General features: G+C 49.8%; 1 protein-coding gene and 1 long non-coding RNA gene across 12 annotated transcripts in view; one reads left to right on the plus strand and one right to left on the minus strand.

The window, feature by feature from the left end:
* Positions 1-348: 348 nt before the first annotated feature.
* Positions 349-8,905, minus strand: LOC109549317 (uncharacterized). Its single transcript, XR_002175587.3, has 3 exons — positions 8,649-8,905; positions 5,232-5,681; positions 349-3,428 (listed from the first exon to the last, which is right to left on the minus strand). It is a non-coding gene; the product is annotated as an uncharacterized lncRNA (long non-coding RNA).
* Positions 8,906-9,018: 113 nt separating this feature from the next.
* The window catches only part of RFX8 (regulatory factor X8), a 69,513-nt gene continuing 61,645 nt past the window's right edge, over positions 9,019-16,886 (plus strand). For 10 of the 11 annotated variants that reach the window (XM_073791017.1, XM_073791020.1, XM_073791016.1 and 7 more), the window contains exons 1-2: positions 9,135-9,272; positions 16,239-16,362. The gene's annotated coding sequence lies outside the window, so the exon portion shown is untranslated. Of the gene's footprint in view, positions 9,273-16,238; positions 16,363-16,886 lie in introns of all 11 variants that reach the window. The other variant, XM_073791025.1, reaches the window with a different exon arrangement.

Consider the following 16,886-nt stretch of genomic DNA (forward strand, 5'->3'; position numbering starts at 1 on the left):
TGGCTGCTTTGGGTCTTTGTTGCTGCACGCGGGCTTTCTCTAGTTGCGGTGAGCAGGGGCTACTCTTTGCTGTGGTGCGCGGGCTTCTCATTGCAGTGGCTTCTCTTGTTGTGGAGCACAGGCTCTAGGCGCGCAGGCTTCAGTAGTTGTGGCTCAAGGGCTCTAGAGTGTTGGCTCAGTAGTTGTGGCACACAGGCTTAGTTGCTCTGCGGCATGTGGGATCTTCCCAGACCAGGGCTCGCACCCGTGTCCCCTGCAATGGCAGGCGGATTCTTAACCACTGGACCACCAGGGAAGTCCCTGAAATCATTTTTTTCTTTTTTTTTTTTTTTTGTGGTACGCGGGCCTCTCACTGCTGCGGCCTCTCCGGTTGCGGAGCACAGGCTCCGGACGCGCAGGCTCAGAGGCCATGGCTCAAGGGCCCAGCTGCTCCACGGCCTGTGGGATCCTCCCGGACCGCGGCACGAACCTGTGTCCCCTGCATAGGCAGGCGGACCCTCAACCACCGCGCCACCAGGGAAGCCCCCTGAAATCATTTTAACAATTCCTTTTCAAGGGCAGCTGGACATAGGCAACAGTCACAAGTTTATTGAGCACTTACTATGTGCCAGGCTCCATGCTCAAAGCTTTATCCACTTTCTTTTGGCCTCACAGCTACACTCGGTCGTAGCTACTATAGTGGCCCATTTCACAAACGAGGAAACTGCCACTTATACCTCCCCCAAGAGTGGTTAAGCCTGTGGCCCTGTGCGTGCGGCCACTTATACACTGTGTGGCTTTGGACATGGTTTCTATGAGCCTTCTTTTCCTCCCTGTAAAATGAGGCAAACAAGAAAATTCAACTCGAGTGTACTTACAGCCTCATGTCTGAGACCCTAAGGGTGCTGTGTTCTCCTGCGTGTGCAGGGTACCAGGGGAGAGATCTAAATTTTAGTGTGATCTTCTACAGTGAGCCCATGTAATGATTCATTCAGCCCTCTGAGATCATGCCTGGTCTCCTTAGGTAAACAGGATTTATCTCTCAGGTTCATTTCCTTCCCCTGCCTTTCCCCAGGATGGCCCTCGGCCACAGGGGGAGGGAGGTGGCTTGTGTGTGGGAGGATCACGTTATGTACAGTTTAGGCCAGGACACTCTTGAGAACGGCAGAGAGCTAGAAACAGTTGCACAGGGCTGCAGGCGTACACCCACCTGACATGGATCCCCTGTCAGGCCTTGCCCTCTTCCCTGGCCGCTGGGACTCAGACACCATGGCCTTGTCCTCTGGTGGCAGCAGGGCCAATGTCTGCGGCTGGGCATGGCTGGACCTCAGTCACCCTCCGTGGGGACTTGCTCCCTCCCCCTAGTGAGGGCCCCGGAGGTCTGGCTGTATCTCCCCAACGCTCCCTGCCAAGAGCCCACCCTGGGACCCTGAGCTACGTGCCCGCTCTGACAAGGTCCTTGCTAGACCTTCAACCACTGTCTAATGTGTTCTCTTACACAGAATATTTGGGGGTAGTTCTGTTTTCACTCCTGTGGCTTTGTTAGGGGCAGTGATTGCTGTGGGTACCACCAGGGCAGGTACCATCGCCATGTGTCCTTCCTGAGGTCTCCACAGCCCCGAGTACGCATAGCTCATGTAAGTGCTTCATAAACATTTGTTGAGTGATGGCTCAAACCTAGCCGTCCCTCTGCTGAGCCGTGATACACTTTGAAATGCTCACCTCCAGGATGGTGTGTGATCGACCTGCTCCTCCCAGAATCCTCCCTGAGAAGATAAAATACCTGACAAGTATTAGAAACGCATCCATTGGCCACAAGGAAATCTGCTCAAAGGAGCTGAAGTGTAAAGGTAGTTTGTTGGAGAACACAGAGGAATCCTGCGGGACTCAACTTCAGGAGGGACCGCTGAGCCACCTGGGGACTAGAAGGTTCTCACACATCTGCCCTCTCCAGCTCTCCCCACCTGCGTCCACGGCCTCTCACCTCAGCTTCCCTCGGCTCATCTGCTTCCTGGTCAAGGTTCTAAGAAGTGTTGCCCAGCTGAGCGGTCTGGGCGAGGGTGGGGTTGCCGGGGGTGGGAATTATCAGAGGCAGGTGGGCGATGGATCTCCCTGGATGGCTCAACTGCACGTAGATGAGGCTGAGAGGCACTGAGCAAGCTTCTAAGCTTCTGGAACAGCGATGACACATGAAAATTATATTTGAGAATGATGATCTTGACAAACTGTTTAGGTCTGGGCCTGGCTCTTTGGGGTCTTAATGTTAGTGGTTTTTTAACCCAGGTGAAGACATGCTTCTTTTCATCAAACAGACTTTAACAATCTTTTGGCACTATTGGGATGTTTACCTTTGTTCGGTAACAAAGCATCCAGGCAGATGTTCTTTATAAAGCAGCTTCTTGCCTCTCCCTGCTGGGGAATTCCAATTGTGAATTAGCAGGAGGGGGTCGCACAACCAGTTGAAAGGTGTCTACTATCCTTTAGCAGCTTTCAGAAAGATAAGTCAAACATCGACTTTGTTTGGGGATGCTTTAGTGAAATTCATTTCATGGTAAGGAGATCATGAGATAATTCCATGCAGAGCAGTGAGGACCAAGCAGCTGTCAGAGTATGTTTTTACCAAAGAATAATGTCAACTGTTAGGAAAGATGAAGGTTCGTCACGTCAGAAAGTCAGCTCATGCTACCATTTTTAAACTGCCTTAAAAAATGAATTCCTCCATGCCCATGAAAACCTTTAAAATAGTATTTCCAGAAGCCCAAAGTAATTACTGAATGTGCTTTGGATGCAGCAGAACTCTTTATGGTGCGCTGTATCTGAGGCGGCAAAGGCAACCAACTCGGGAAGTTCAAATGATGTCTCCTAGGATGGGCCCAAACATCTTGGAAAGTTATTAAATGAATCAGGGTAAGATTTATGATTTTGCACACCACCATGATTTGGACAAGTGCCTTTTGAGGTTACGTGACAGCCTAGCAAGGGGACTTATGAAATTCCTACTGTTCCTTTGCAAACAAGGAAACCACTTTGCATTTTTGTTTTCACTTGGTTTTCTATCAGACTTCCAGAAAAAAAAAATCCCACTTTTAATGTAACAGAAGAGTTCAAACGTGTTACTCTACAAGCATTCAGTGATGAATGAAGCCTGTTCTTTCTTATTCCACAAGTTCTCAGAGTTCCCAGTAGATAATACTGTCCGTCACATACCACGTGGCCCGCCTTTCACGTGACCTCTGCGAAATGGGAGGAAGGAAAACCGTGGATCGGTGGAAAACAAGTTGTGCAGAAGGGGTGCATCCCTGCGGTGCTCCAAATCATGGATTTCAGATCAGGAAATGGCAGAGATGTGCTTGATGTGAAGCTGGATTTGCCCATCACTCACATGCCTGTAAATGTCGTGTCCCCATCAATTTCAACTAGAACGTGAGCCAGACACTCGGAAGGCGGATCTAGACCAAGGAAAATTTTAACATATGATAGTGATTTGGAATCTCTCCAATGAGATCGTTTTGGTCCGGCATAGTTTGAAAGTCTCCACGGCTTATTAGTTTAGAGCCCAGTGATCTTAAAAGGTCTCTTCCAAGCAAAAGTGGAACATACAGCTGTCTGTTCTCTGTAATTCCCTGTGCATACAGATGCTAACTACATTCTACATTCTTGACTAGATACATCAGACTCATTAGCTGTATTTTAAAAAATACATCTATTGCCTGGAGACACCTGGTACATCCACAGAAAGTGACTAATTGCAAGGATTGAATGAAATTAAGCACCCCGGATCGAGATGGTTTTGTGTGAGGATAAGGCCCAGCTGGTGCCCTTTTAAAAGGTGAAATGAGGCTAATTGGATCATCTAGAAACCAAGTAGACTGAAGTAGGCGAAAGAAATTGATGTTCAGCTAAAAGAGATATATCCTCTGGAAGAGGGAGAAAAAGCTTCGTGTGCACAGAATGTGACATCAGGAATTGGAAATCTTTTGATAGAAACTTTAAGATTTCTTTTTCCCTTGTAATGATATAGGACCTTTTGAGTGAAGATGCTGAATGTGAATTAGAGGGAGGCTGGACTTTTCAGGTACAAAAGAGCATATACCTGTGTCTGGCTGTCTCATGAAAATTCTTGTTAGGTCAGTTGCAATGAAACATGCTTTGAAAAGAAAATGGATTTTATACCTAATTCTACTTAGTAGTCTATGTGGCTATATGCTCAACCCAAATGAAAGCCTTAATTATGCTGCCAGCAAAAGAATCCCGTGCAGAGGTAAACGTCCTTTGCACATCCAGCACATTAGGAAGGCAGAAGTTGCGAATAAATCTAAGAGTGTTATTGCGCTAGTGTGTACCTACTCGGAGGCTGCATCTGTAAGAGGGCTGGTTAAACTAGGGACACCAGCTGTTACCTGCCATGGGTGAAATTAACCAGTCCTTCAGGTGGAGGGTGTGAAATTGACCCAGTGGCCTCATTTTTTTTTTTTTTTTTTTTTTTTTTTTGCGGTACGCGGGCCTCTCACTGTTGTGGCCTCTCCTGTTGCGGAGCACAGGCTCCGGACACGCAGGCTCAGTGGCCATGGCTCACGGGCCCAGCCGCCCCGTGGCATGTGGGATCCTCCCGGACTGGGGCACGAACCCGTGTCCCCTGCATCGGCAGGCGGACTCTCAACCACTGCGCCACTAGGGAAGCCCTGGCCTCATTTTTATAGTCCTCTAACCACCAGACCTCAACAGCTCTGGAGTAAGGTGAGGTAATGTTTGCGTTTCATAGCATCTTATATTTGATGCAGTAAACAGCAGAGAGACCAGTGACCAGCCAGAGGGTCCTGGTGTCCCACTGTATTTCCAGGGTCTGTCCCAGTGCCTCGTGCTGACTGGGGCTCAGTAAACATGCAAATTTTACGTAATCAGCAGTGACATAACAGGACCACAGGTTGGCCTTAAATAACGGTAAGCTCTTCTCTTGTTTATTTCCAATCCCTGTGGAAATGGGTAGGCATCTTGGGGAGTTTCTTGGGTGGCAGGGAATTGCTGCAGGACCAGCAAGAGGGATGGAAGGAGCCATGCTTTCGGCTTCCACAGGCTACTGAGAAGGACGCCCACTGCTGGGGGGTGAGCACTCAGGCCAAAGCAAAGCCCATGAAGGGGCCTCACAGGGCTTCTGCCCAAGGCCCTGAGGACCCTGCCACCTCTTCTAGAAACAACCAGAGAAGGGCTGGTCTCAAGAGAGCTGCGTTGGAGGACCTGCCGTATCATTTTACCTTGTGGCCTCCTTTCTCCATCACTGCGGGTCCTCCGTCACTGTGGCCTCTCTGCTTTCCGCAGCAGAGATCACTGCGGGTCCTCCGTCACCGTGGCCTTTCTGCCTTCCCCAGCAGAGATCACTGCGGGTCCTCCGTCACCGTGGCCTCTCTGCCTTCCGCAGCAGAGATCACTGCAGGTCCTCCGTCACCGTGGCCTCTCTGCTTTCCCCAGCAGAGATCACTGCGGGTCCTCCATCACTGTGGCCTTTCTGCTTTCCCCAGCAGAGTCTCCTGGCACTGCCTGAAACTGCCTGCTGCTAACCTGTTTCTTACCCACGCAGTTGGCGTCCCATCCTTGCCGGGTATGAAGGAGTCTCTCCAGACATCGTTACCCTTGGTTCCTGGCTTGAGAGGGGCTGACGTGGGGTCAGCTGTCCCCTACTGGATGGCTTTTTAAAGCAGCCAGCCCTAAAATATAGGACATTCAGCTGAGAAGAGAAATAGGGCAGAGAGCAGCCGCCATCACTTGTTAATTACAAGTCCTTCCCAAGTACCCGCCCATCCCACCACTACCCGCCCCCAGAAAAACCTCCCCAAGTTTCAGGACCAGGGTGATCCCTGGCACAGCTCCCCAAAGGAGAGCCAGGTACCATCTAGGGTTGGCTCCAGTGACCTGTCAAAACTCAAGCCTCAGGCTCTGCAGTGAACGTCCTGTGATGTCTCCCCTGGGACTGCCCTTGGAGCCTAACCCCTGATGCCCTGATGCTGGGGTGGACCTCTGGGGTCCTCCCTGACAACTACATCCCAGTGCTGTCACATGGAAGGCAGTCAACACTATTTGTGGACTGAATCTCTGCCCTGCTTCCAGAAGTGGTTGTCAGATGTGCATATGGTGTTATTGGTGGTGGCTGGATTTCTGTTTTGTTCTGAGATTTTTTTAAATTTTGGTAAAATACACATAGAACATAAAATTTGAGATTTTAACCATTTTTTAAGTGTACAATTCAGTGGCATTAAGTACTTTTACATCGTGATGCAACTATTGCCACTATTAATCTCCAGAACGTTTTCATCATCCCCAACTGAAACTCTGTACCCATTAAACAACTCTCCATTCTCTCCTCCCCCCGCCCCTGGTAACCACCATTCCTTCTGCCTCTATGAGTTTGACAAGCCCGGGTACCGCATATAACGGAATCATCCTTTTGCATCTGGCTCGCTGCACGTAGCATAATGTCTTTGAGGTTGCATGTTGCAGTCTGTATCAGATTATCAGAATTTCCTTCCTTCCTAAGAGTGGATAATAACCCATTGTGTGTATCTACCACATTTTGTCTATCCAGACATTGGTTGATGGACAAGTGGGTTGCTTTCATCTTTTGGTTATTGTGACTAATGCTGCTATGAACGTGTGGGTACAAATTACAAGTATCTATTCAAGTCCCGGCTTTCAATTCTTTAGGGTACATACCCAGAAGTGGAATTGGTGGATCGTATGGTAATTCTATTTTAAATTTTTTTAGAAACTGCCTGTTTTTATAGCAGCTGCACCATTTTACGTTCCCACCGGCAATGAACACCATTCCAATTTCTTCACATCCTCATCAACACTTACTTTTTTGTTTTTCTTTTTCTTCCAACTTTCTTGACCCATAATTAACATACAGCACTGTATAACTTTGTGTCCAGCATAATGACTTGACTTACGTACATCATGAAATGATGACCACAAATGTAGTGAGTATCCATCATCTTACACAGATAACAAAATTAAAGAAATGGAAAAAAAAACCTTTTTCCTTGTGATGAGAACTCTTTGGATTTGCTGTCTTAACTTTCATATATAACGAAGAGCAGTGTTAATTATATTAATCATGTTGTACATTACATCCCTAGTACTTATTTGTCTTATAACTGGAAACTTGTACCTTTTGACCACCTTCATCCAGTCCCCACCCCTCCACCGCCCGCCTCTGGGAACCACAACTCTGATTTACGAGTTTGTTTGTTCGTTTTTGAAGTATAATTGACTTTGAAGTATAATATAATTGTTAAGTATAACATAACAGCACTATGTTAGTTCCTGGTACAAAACATAGTGATTCGATATTTCTATACATTTCAAAATGATCACCATGATAAGCCCAACTACCATCTGTCAGCAGACAAAGATATCACATAACGATCGACCACATTCCCCACACTACATTTCATACCCATAAAGTTCCAGTTATTTTGTAACTGGAACTTTGTACCTCTTAATCCCCCTCACTTATTTCTCTCCTCCCCCCAGTGCCCTTCCCTCTGGCAAGCACCCATTTGTTCTCTGTATCTATGACTGTTTCTGTTTAGTTGTGTTTGTTCATTTGTTTTTAGATTCCATATACAAGCAAAATCATACAGTATTTCTCTTTGTCTGACTTATGTCACTTAGCATAACCCCCTCTAGGTCCATCCACGTTGTCGCAAGCAAGATTTAATTTTCATGGCAGAGTAATATTCCACTGTGTGTGTATATATATTCCACATCTTCTTTATCATTACTCTTTAAAAAAAATTGCAACCTCAATGAATGTGGAATGGTATCTCATTGTGGTTTTGATCTGCATTTCCCTAATAGCTAATGACATTGAGCCTCTTTTCATGTGCTTATTGGCCGTTTGTATGTCTTCTTCAGGCGAACACATTCATTCAAGTCCCTTGCCCAAATTTTAAGTGGGCTGTGGTTGTTCAGTTGTCGAATGTGTTGTTGTTTTTTTAACGTCTTTATTGGAGTATAACTGCTTCACAATGGTGTGTTAGTTTCCGCTTTATAACAAAGTGAATCAGTTATACATATGTCCCCATATCTCTTCCCTCTTGCATCTCCCTCCCTCCCACCCGTGTTTTTAATCTAGATGAAGAAATCCTTACCAGAGGCTCTCAACCAGTCAGCAGTCCAAGTAACAGTGGCCTGACTGAGCTCGTGCTCACGCCACTTGCCTGTGTGTGAACAATCACATACCCCGCCAGAGAAGGGCGGTTAGGAGAGAATAAACAGCTCAGTCTCACAGCCACGTATTAACTAAATAGCTCTTGAAGGCAAGGACCACCAAGGCCGGGCTGCAGACCTGGGGACTCATCTAGGGCAGGAGCTCTCACCCCGGCTCAGCCTCTCAGAAGTCCTGACCCAGCCACGCTGAAACTCCCAAGACCAGTGGGTCTCACCACCGGGCGCACATTAGCATCACTAACCTCCAGGGCAGCTTATAAACACGGGGTTTGGGACTTCCCTGGTGGTTCAGTGGTTAGGCCTCCGTGCTCCCAATTTAGGCGGTCCGGGTTGGATCCCTGGTCAGGGAACTAGATCGCGCATGCCGCAACTAAGACCCAGTGCAGCCAAATAAATAATTTTTTTAAAAAAAATCAGGTTTGTATAGGCCAAACCCCTCATACCTCAGACCCTCTAGGGGTGGCGCTGGGGCAGTGATGGTTTTGAAAGGTGCCCAAGTGATTCCAAAGTGCAGTCAGGTTGACGACCACCGCTCACCAAACACCGTGACCTGACTTAAAATGTGTGCGTCCGTTGGTTTTTCTTTGTTGTTTCCCTGTTGGACTGCTTGTAAGAGCGGCACTTGTGTTTCTGTCCTATGAGCTTTTGACCCTGTGAGAGAGGACGCCGCCTCCCAAACCCGCACGGCAGGTGCAGGGCGTGGCCCGACGCCATCCCGAGGCCCGCGTAGCCCCCAGGCTGCCCCGCACGCGCCCTAGCTCCGCCCCCAAACGAGCTCTGCCGCCCTCCTCCGACCCCGCGCCCCACGCCGCCACGTGGCCCTGCCCCGCCCCGCTCATGTTCCCGGCCGGTCCCCTACGCCCCCATGCGCCCCCCTAGGCCCCCGCGCGCCCGGCTCTAAAGTACACCCAGGAGCGGCGGCGGCCGGACGGTGCGGCGCCTCCGCCCGCTCGCCGCCTCGGTGCCGCGAGCGGGTCCAGCCATGGCCGAGGGTGTGCCGGCCTCCGCAACGGGCGGCGCGGGCTGCCGGGGCGTGGCCGGGGCCTGCACGGCGGCATCATCCAGTGGTGAGCGGAACCGCGGCGGGACCGCGGCGGGACCGGGACCGGGACCGCCCCGGCGGATGGGAGGGGCGAGGGGGTGCGAGGAAGGGGAGCGTGGCTCCCTCGGCTGCTGTCCCCAGGACCTCGGACCAAGTGCCAAGGGCGACCGCCTGCGCCCCCGGGGCCCTGGTAAAAGGTTCAAAAGGACAGCCGTTCACACGCAGGACCAGCGCTTCTTCATGCTGGCTGGGATGGGACTGGACACGCACACACACGCACACACGATGGGGCAGTGTGGGTTTCCCACCTTGGGGCCTCCCCTGTTGGTCACGCTTCCCGTGGGAAGCAATCCAGCCTGCCCTCCACCGAGGGGCTTGTTGGTGGGCCTGGGTTTACATATACATCTGAAAGCACGAGGGCTAGGCCAGGAGAGGAAATGTTTTCTCTCACTGTGCGATCCAGAATGGGATGTTTCCTAACTTAAAGCAAAGCAGTTTTTAGCTCTAACAACGCATTCCACATTTGAGAAATTCACTTCTGGCCATTTAAATAGAGGAAGAAAAAGCTGGAAAGAAAACTATCATCAGCCCTTGGGACTGATGAACTCATGGGTTTGTAGCGCTTCATAAATAGGAAAATAATTGAAACCAGTCCTAAAACATTTCGTTTTAGAAGGTGAATAACTAGTAGATAGCTGATTACTTCCTTTTTTAAGTTTTAAGGAGTATTTCTCAAGAAAGAAATACTTTCTGAAAAAGTTCAATGAGTGAAATAGAAAAATGAAGGGGGAGTGTTTGTGATTAGAACCCAAGAAGGCCTAAATGGTCACCCCTTTCCTCCAAAAGAAAATTTTTGATGTATTTTCCCTTGCATAAGAGAAAAAAATCAAAAGAATAAATATTTTTAAATAATTCTAAAAATTTTTTTTAAAAAAACAAAAAACCACAGCACACACAGTGTTTTTAGGACGTTGCACAGCAGGAGTCTATTTCTTTCACACTTAGACCCCTCAGCATATCTGCACCTTCAAGTTTCAGGTCACCATTTAGTAAATTAGAGTTTCTAGGACTTGAATAAGTCGAGAGACTCGTAAGAATGGTTAGGGTTTCAGAAAACACCTAGATGTCCTCCTCAGGTCATTTGTGAACTGACGGTGCAGGCTGCCCGCAGAGCAGAGGCCCTCAATCACTTAGGATGGTACTCAAGCCCTGTGTCACAAACTCCTGTCCCTGCAGGCCTCGGACCCAGGGGGCCAGGTTATGCTCTTCAGGTGGGGGGGAGGCGGGGCCACGGAGGTGAGGAGGGGCAGAGTTTCCCTTGGAAGACTGCTCTTTAGGCATCCCATCTACGAGGTGCGATGCTTGAGAGGTCATTGTGCAACCCACCTGGGTCCCTGGACTCTTTAATCAATAGAAGTTGATAAGACTCCAGAGGAGGAATTCAAGCAAGGCTCTATTGGGACTCGAGCTACAGCAAGAGGGAGCGAAAACAAGTAACAGGTCCCCTTGCTTGCTCTCCGAGGAGGGCGGGCTGTCGGGCTGGGGGGGCGGGGCTTAGGTGGCGTGCCCACCCCCTTGGTGGTGCCGTGCGCAGGGATCGTGTGCAGGACCCTGCTTTTGCTCCTAGCTCCTCAGAAGTGGCAGTTGGGTTTTGGCGGTTTTGAATCTTCTTGTTCATAATTTGCCCCAGCTGCATGTGCATGCAGTTACGTGTAGTCCCTTATGTCGATAGTTTCTTTGTATTGATGCTCTGGGAGACGCTTGTCTGGGGCAAGCACTCTGGTAAAGGGTCCCAGGTCCCAGCCTGTCTCAATTGGTGCTGGTGGTTTGAACATTGGCATTAAAAATGCAACTGCAACCACTCCACGCTGGTTAGGATGGCCATTATCTGGTTAGGATGGCCATTATCAAACAAACAAAAATAGAAGATAACGAGCGTTTGTGAGGATGTGAAGAAGTTAGAACCCTTGGGCACTCTTGGTGGGAACGTAAATTGGTGTAGCCACTGTGGAAAATAGGATAGTGGTTCCTCAAAAAATTGAAACTGGAACCACCATGTGATCCAGCAATTCCCCCTCTGGGCATATGCCCCAAAGACTTGAAAGCAAGGATTGGAACAGACATTCGCATCCCTGTGTTCAGAACAGCGTTATGCACAATAGGCAAAGATGGAAGTAACCCAAGTGTCCATCAGCAGATGAATGGATAAACAAAACGTAGTCTATACGTACAACGCACTATTATTCAGATATAAAAAGGAAGGAAATTGTGATACAGACTGCAACGTGGACGAACCTTGAAGACATTATGCGAAATGAAATGAGCCAGTCACAAAAGGACAAATAATATGTGATTTCACTTATACAAGGCACCAAGAGGAGTCAGCTTCATAGAGACAGAAAGGAGAGTGGTGGTTGCGGGGGGCTGGAGGAGAGGGAACGGGCAGTAGTGTTTCTGGCCGGTACAGAGTTTCGGTTTTGCGAGACAACCAGAATTCTTTTTTTTTTTTTTTTTTTTTGCAGTACGCGGGCCTCTCACTGCTGTGGCCTCTCCCGTTGCGGAGCACAGGCTCCGGACGCGCAGGCTCAGCGGCCGTGGCTCACGGGCCCAGCTGCTCCGCGGCATGTGGGATCTTCCTGGACCGGGGCACGAACCCGCGTCCCCTGCATCAGCAGGCGGACTCTCAACCACTGCGCCACCAAGGGAAGCCCCCAGAATTCTTTGGCTGGATGGTGATGTACCAGCAACTGCACAGCAGTGAGAAGGTACTTAATGCCACTGAACTCTGCATTTAAAAATGGTGCATTTTATGTTACGTATATTTTACCAGAATTAAAACATGAACAATTTTTTAAAAACCAAACACAGCAGAGCCCCTCGGTTTGTAACAGAGCTTGGCGTCCTGGAAGGTGTTAGAAGATGGCCAAGGAGACCAGCTTCCTGGAAGAGTGGCGGTGGGTACCGGCGCGTGAGGTGTCCAGGTGCCCAGAAACAGCTCAGGCTTCCGAGTGAAAGCCCAGGGAGGGGCTGATTGTTGTGGCGTGAAAGAAACGCTCCGTTTTTAGCATATTCATTGTTTCATCTCCCAGTCAGTCCCGGTTGGGCTTCCCATGTTCCTTAGAGACTTCAGTGCCTCTGCCACCAACTTGTGATAAGTTCTCCAAGGACAAAGAAAGGTCCCGCAAGGAGAAAGAAAGGCCCCGCCCCTGGAAACCGAAGTACTAGAAGTTTTCTGTTTCATGGACAGGAAGGATTGTAGAAATGGGGAGAGAAGTGGTCAGACCTCTGAGGAGCGCAGAAGGATGAAGTGACCCGATTTCCTCTGCTGCGGGTACAGATCCGGCAGGTCGGACAGGTGGGCCCCCTGGCTCAGACCTCAGGCAAAAAATCTAAATGTCACCTAAACCCTACGCACGCAGAGCCTGGCTGTAGACCAAGTAACTGTCTCCTGCATATAAGTACGGCTTTCAGATTTCTGCAGACTCTTGCGGTTCATAAGGTGGAAATTTACTTTGAAAGGGACAGAATTCGTAATAGCCTTTGATCAGGCTGAATCAAAGGGTACAGTCACTCCCAGTGTTACATTTTTCTTTATGAGGAAAAGGAGCCCTCAGAAATGTGAGAGCTGCAGGACCCGGTGTGGGTGCTCTGAAGTTGGCAATGATCAGATTGTCCATCACTCAAAACGAGGAGAGCATCATGAGGTTCTCAAGACCTTAGCTGTCAGCTTCGTCTGATAGTGAGACCTGGGGAAGGTGATTATGCACCCAAGCAAGGAGCTGAGTGATCTGATCGACTCCAGCCTTGGACAGGCTTTATAATCATGTATCGCCAAAAACCGTATTGGTGGCTCCGTGTGAAAGCAAGCTTTGGCCCGTCTCACCTGCCAGGAGTCCTGGACAGCCCTACTGCCTGCATATCCTCATCGCACCCCCCACCGGACCCACGTGTAGTTCAAAGTCAGGCTCACCTGCAGTAGGTGCTTCTGTGCTGCCGGTCTGCCAACGTGGACGCCTTTCTTGCTTCCATTCAGGATTTTGGAGGTGGACGTAAAAGTGATAACAGTAAGAGCCGCCGTGTGCCAGCCAGTGTACTAGCCACATCCCATGCCTGGATTTCTCATCACAAAAACTCCAAGAGACGTCTCAGAGTCAGAACCTACACCTGGGTCTGTGAGCTTTGAAGCCCTGGGTCAGAGTCATGGTCGTAAGTTCCTCTGGGCATGGAGACTAAATGCAAAAGCACGTACTCTTTAAGCCGAAGTAAAGGCACCATCTGAACATAGACGCTCTTACAGGACCTTCCACTTGTCCACCTAGTGTGTGCTGCCTCCTCCCACGGGCCATCCGTGAGATGTGGCTGTGAACTTTGGGGAGAAGATGAAAGGCCCTGGGCTGAATCTCCTGGAGCAGCAAAAGTACCAAGCATTGGCGCTGGGCTTGCGACCAGGAGGCAGCCCTTTCTCTGAGTGTGGGCGGAGAAAAGACTCTGGTCCTGGACCTTGGTGGGATATCACTGATGGTATAATTTGGTCTTAATTGTCCACTCAGATGGCCGTCAGACTCAGCAGTGTCATTTTGAAATAGGAGGACAAGAGGCCCAGAGCACATGAATTTCAGTGACAAGGAAGAACAACTGGCAAAAGTTTATACCCAAGCTCATTTTGCAGAGTATTTTGCGCATTTCTTTTTTAAGGAGACCATTCCATGACTAGCTCGGAAGTAGCTATGAATAAACAAAAGTGAGCTTGTACTTAATGTTGGCCACGCTTTGCTGCCCCTCCCCAAACTTAGCCAGTATTTCCCTGTGACACTTCACATGCCGGTTTTTTATATGTCAGCAAATGTCTTAATAAAATAAATATCAATATCTCATGGATCTGTGAATTTGCCACTGCCCCACACACCACCAGTGACATTACCCCGTGTTCAACCGCGAAGCAAATAATTGGTGTCCCAGCAGCTGTAATTAATCCATTGTGAGGTGTCCAAAGTGTCAGGTTCCCACCCTGATGCTATGGGAGAGTCTCAGAAAATGCCCTCCTTGGGCTTGGACTGGGTTGAATGGTGCCCCCCCAAATGCATGTCTGTATGGAATATCAGAACGTGACTTTGTTTGGAAATAGGGTCTTTGCAGATGTAACCAGTTAAGAGGAGGCCCCACTGGATTAGGGTGGGCCCTAAATCCAGTGATGGGTGTCCTTATAAGAAAAGATGAGGAGGGACTTCCCTGGTGGCTCAGTGTTCAGAATCCCCCTGCCAATGCAGGGGACACGGGTTCGAGCCCTGGTCCGGGAAGATCCCACATGCCGTGGAGCAACTAAGCCCGTGCGCCACAACTACTGAGCCCACGTTCTAGAGCCCAGAAGCCACAACTACTGAGCCCACGTGCCACAACTACTGAAGCCCACGTGCCTAGAGCCCGTGCTCCGCAACAAGAAAAGCCACCGCACCACAACAGCGAGTAGCCCCCGCTCACTGCAGCTAGAGAAAGCCGGCGTGCAGCAACGAAGACCCAACGCAGCCAAAAAAAAAAAAAAGAAGAAGAGGCGAGGAGACAGCCAGGTGAAGGCGAGGGCACTAGAGTGATGCGTCTACAAGACAAGGAGTGCCAAGGGTTTCTGCAGCCACCGGCAGCCAGGAGGAAAGCGTGGAGCACGCGCTTCCTCAGCGCCTCTGGAAGGAGCCAACCTGGCTGACACCTTGATTTGGACTTTCAGCTTCCAGAACTGTGACAGAATATACTTCTGTTGCTTTAAGCCACCTGGCCTATGGTGATTGGTTACCTGAGGAAACCAATACAGGGCCACAGCTTCCCCTCACCCCGCCGTCCACCGTATGTTGGCTTTTCCTCCTTCCAGGAAGCAGGTGGGGTTAACAACTGTGGTCTCTTGCTCTCGAGGAAAGTAAATGTAGGCCTCAGCCTGCCTCAGCCCAGAAAATAATCTGTAGGTCATCAGTAAGAAAGGAGGAGATGCATTGTCGGTGAATTCCCTGCCAAAGAATTCTCTGGTGTTTAAAAACGATGCTGGCTTGCTTTATGTATTTCTTTAAAAGAATGAGGAGAAACCTGCCAGTCTGTCCCCAGCCAGAAAAGGGAAGGCTGTGACTGGGCGTCAGAGTGGACCACACCTTCTGAGCCCAGTCACCTGCACTACCTGCTCCCTCACTCCCATCCTGCTGCTGGGACAGGCACCTGGCGGTCCCCTCAGGGCTGGACTCTGGGCTGTGAGCCACGGGCACAGCCCCTCGTTGCCAGGGGACCCCACCTGCCCCGGGGCCAAGGAACATTTGGGCCATTGAAGGTCCTACCCCGAGCAGGGGCCGGGGGGCTGCAGATCGCATCTGAACGCTACCGAGCTCTGCGCCCAACGGGAAGTAAAGGGCAGGGAGGGTGGCCTGCCTCTCTGTCCCTAGGTGTCTTCCATCTTCCATCTCATTACAATTTAAAGAATCAAAATGTAGTGGCCCCGCCCTAAATCACTCGGGTTTAACAGTCGTGCAAATGACGGCTTCGGGGGTGGGGGGAGGGGGGAGGAGCTGTGCACGCCTGTCCTGGGTCCTAGGAAGCCACATGGGCTCCAGCTGTCACCTGCGGGGGTGATCGACTCTACTAGGGGTGGGCGGGGGGCATTGTTTTGTGTTTTAGCGAGTAAATCTCTGCGTCACAGTGAGAGACCTTGGCTGCCACCTTTGCAGAGCTACATGAAGCAGCGTCTGCTGAGCCCAGTAATTTGGGCTTCTTTTTAATATGCCTGCACGCCAGAAAGATTGAAGAACAACAACAAAACCTCACCATAGTCTAAATCAATATTCTTAACTCCGGCCTGAGCACATTACAGATGCCGATGGGTGAGGCTTTGCGTTCGATAAAGTAAGCGTGTTTCTTTTTGTTGGGTCCCTTGCTTGCGTCTGCCCCTCATCAAAGTGTCCCACTCGAGAAAAACTGAGGCCAACCTTCTCTTCCCGCTCTTCTTCCTCCCCGCCCCCAGGTTGGTTGACACCTTCTGCATCTGCGAAGGGTACAGTGTGCCTCGCTGCCTCATGTATGAGACTTAAGTGGAGACCTGCGGGCAGAATGCTCAGAGCCAAGTCAACCCAGCCACGTTTGGGAAGGTAGGTTGTGAAGATACAAATACATGTCCACTGAGTAAAAAAAGCACGCAAGTTAATGACGAGGAAATGCTGGGATTTATTTGGGTCTGATGGCTTCCCAGTGGATATAACTGGCTTCACCCTGGGAACCAGCCTCATCTCCATCTGAAAGCCATTCCGTCCTTTGTCCATACTTCATAGTGAGGGGCCAGGAAAGTTCAAGGGTGGGGTGGCATTCACCCAAGAGAATACAGCTACAGCAGCCTCAGATACCCCCAATTCTCAGCCAGCTTGCTGGGCCATTATTCCCCGCATAGAAATGCCACAGCTCAGGACCCCACAAGCTCAAAGAGCCACTTTGTGGTGTTCAGACAGCTTATGCTTCCCACAATTCGGTTGTTCCTAGAGAACTCACCTCACGGGCACTCAGAGGTTTCCTCTGGAGGTTAAGAACTCTGTCAGGGGTTTGTTTAGACCACGCAATACACAGCAAACGTTAGCACAAGGGTGGCCTATCTGAGACCCTCCACAGCTAACGTATTTAT

Source organism: Tursiops truncatus, chromosome 14 (assembly GCF_011762595.2).
Source record: "Tursiops truncatus isolate mTurTru1 chromosome 14, mTurTru1.mat.Y, whole genome shotgun sequence".
NCBI lineage: Eukaryota > Metazoa > Chordata > Mammalia > Artiodactyla > Delphinidae > Tursiops > Tursiops truncatus.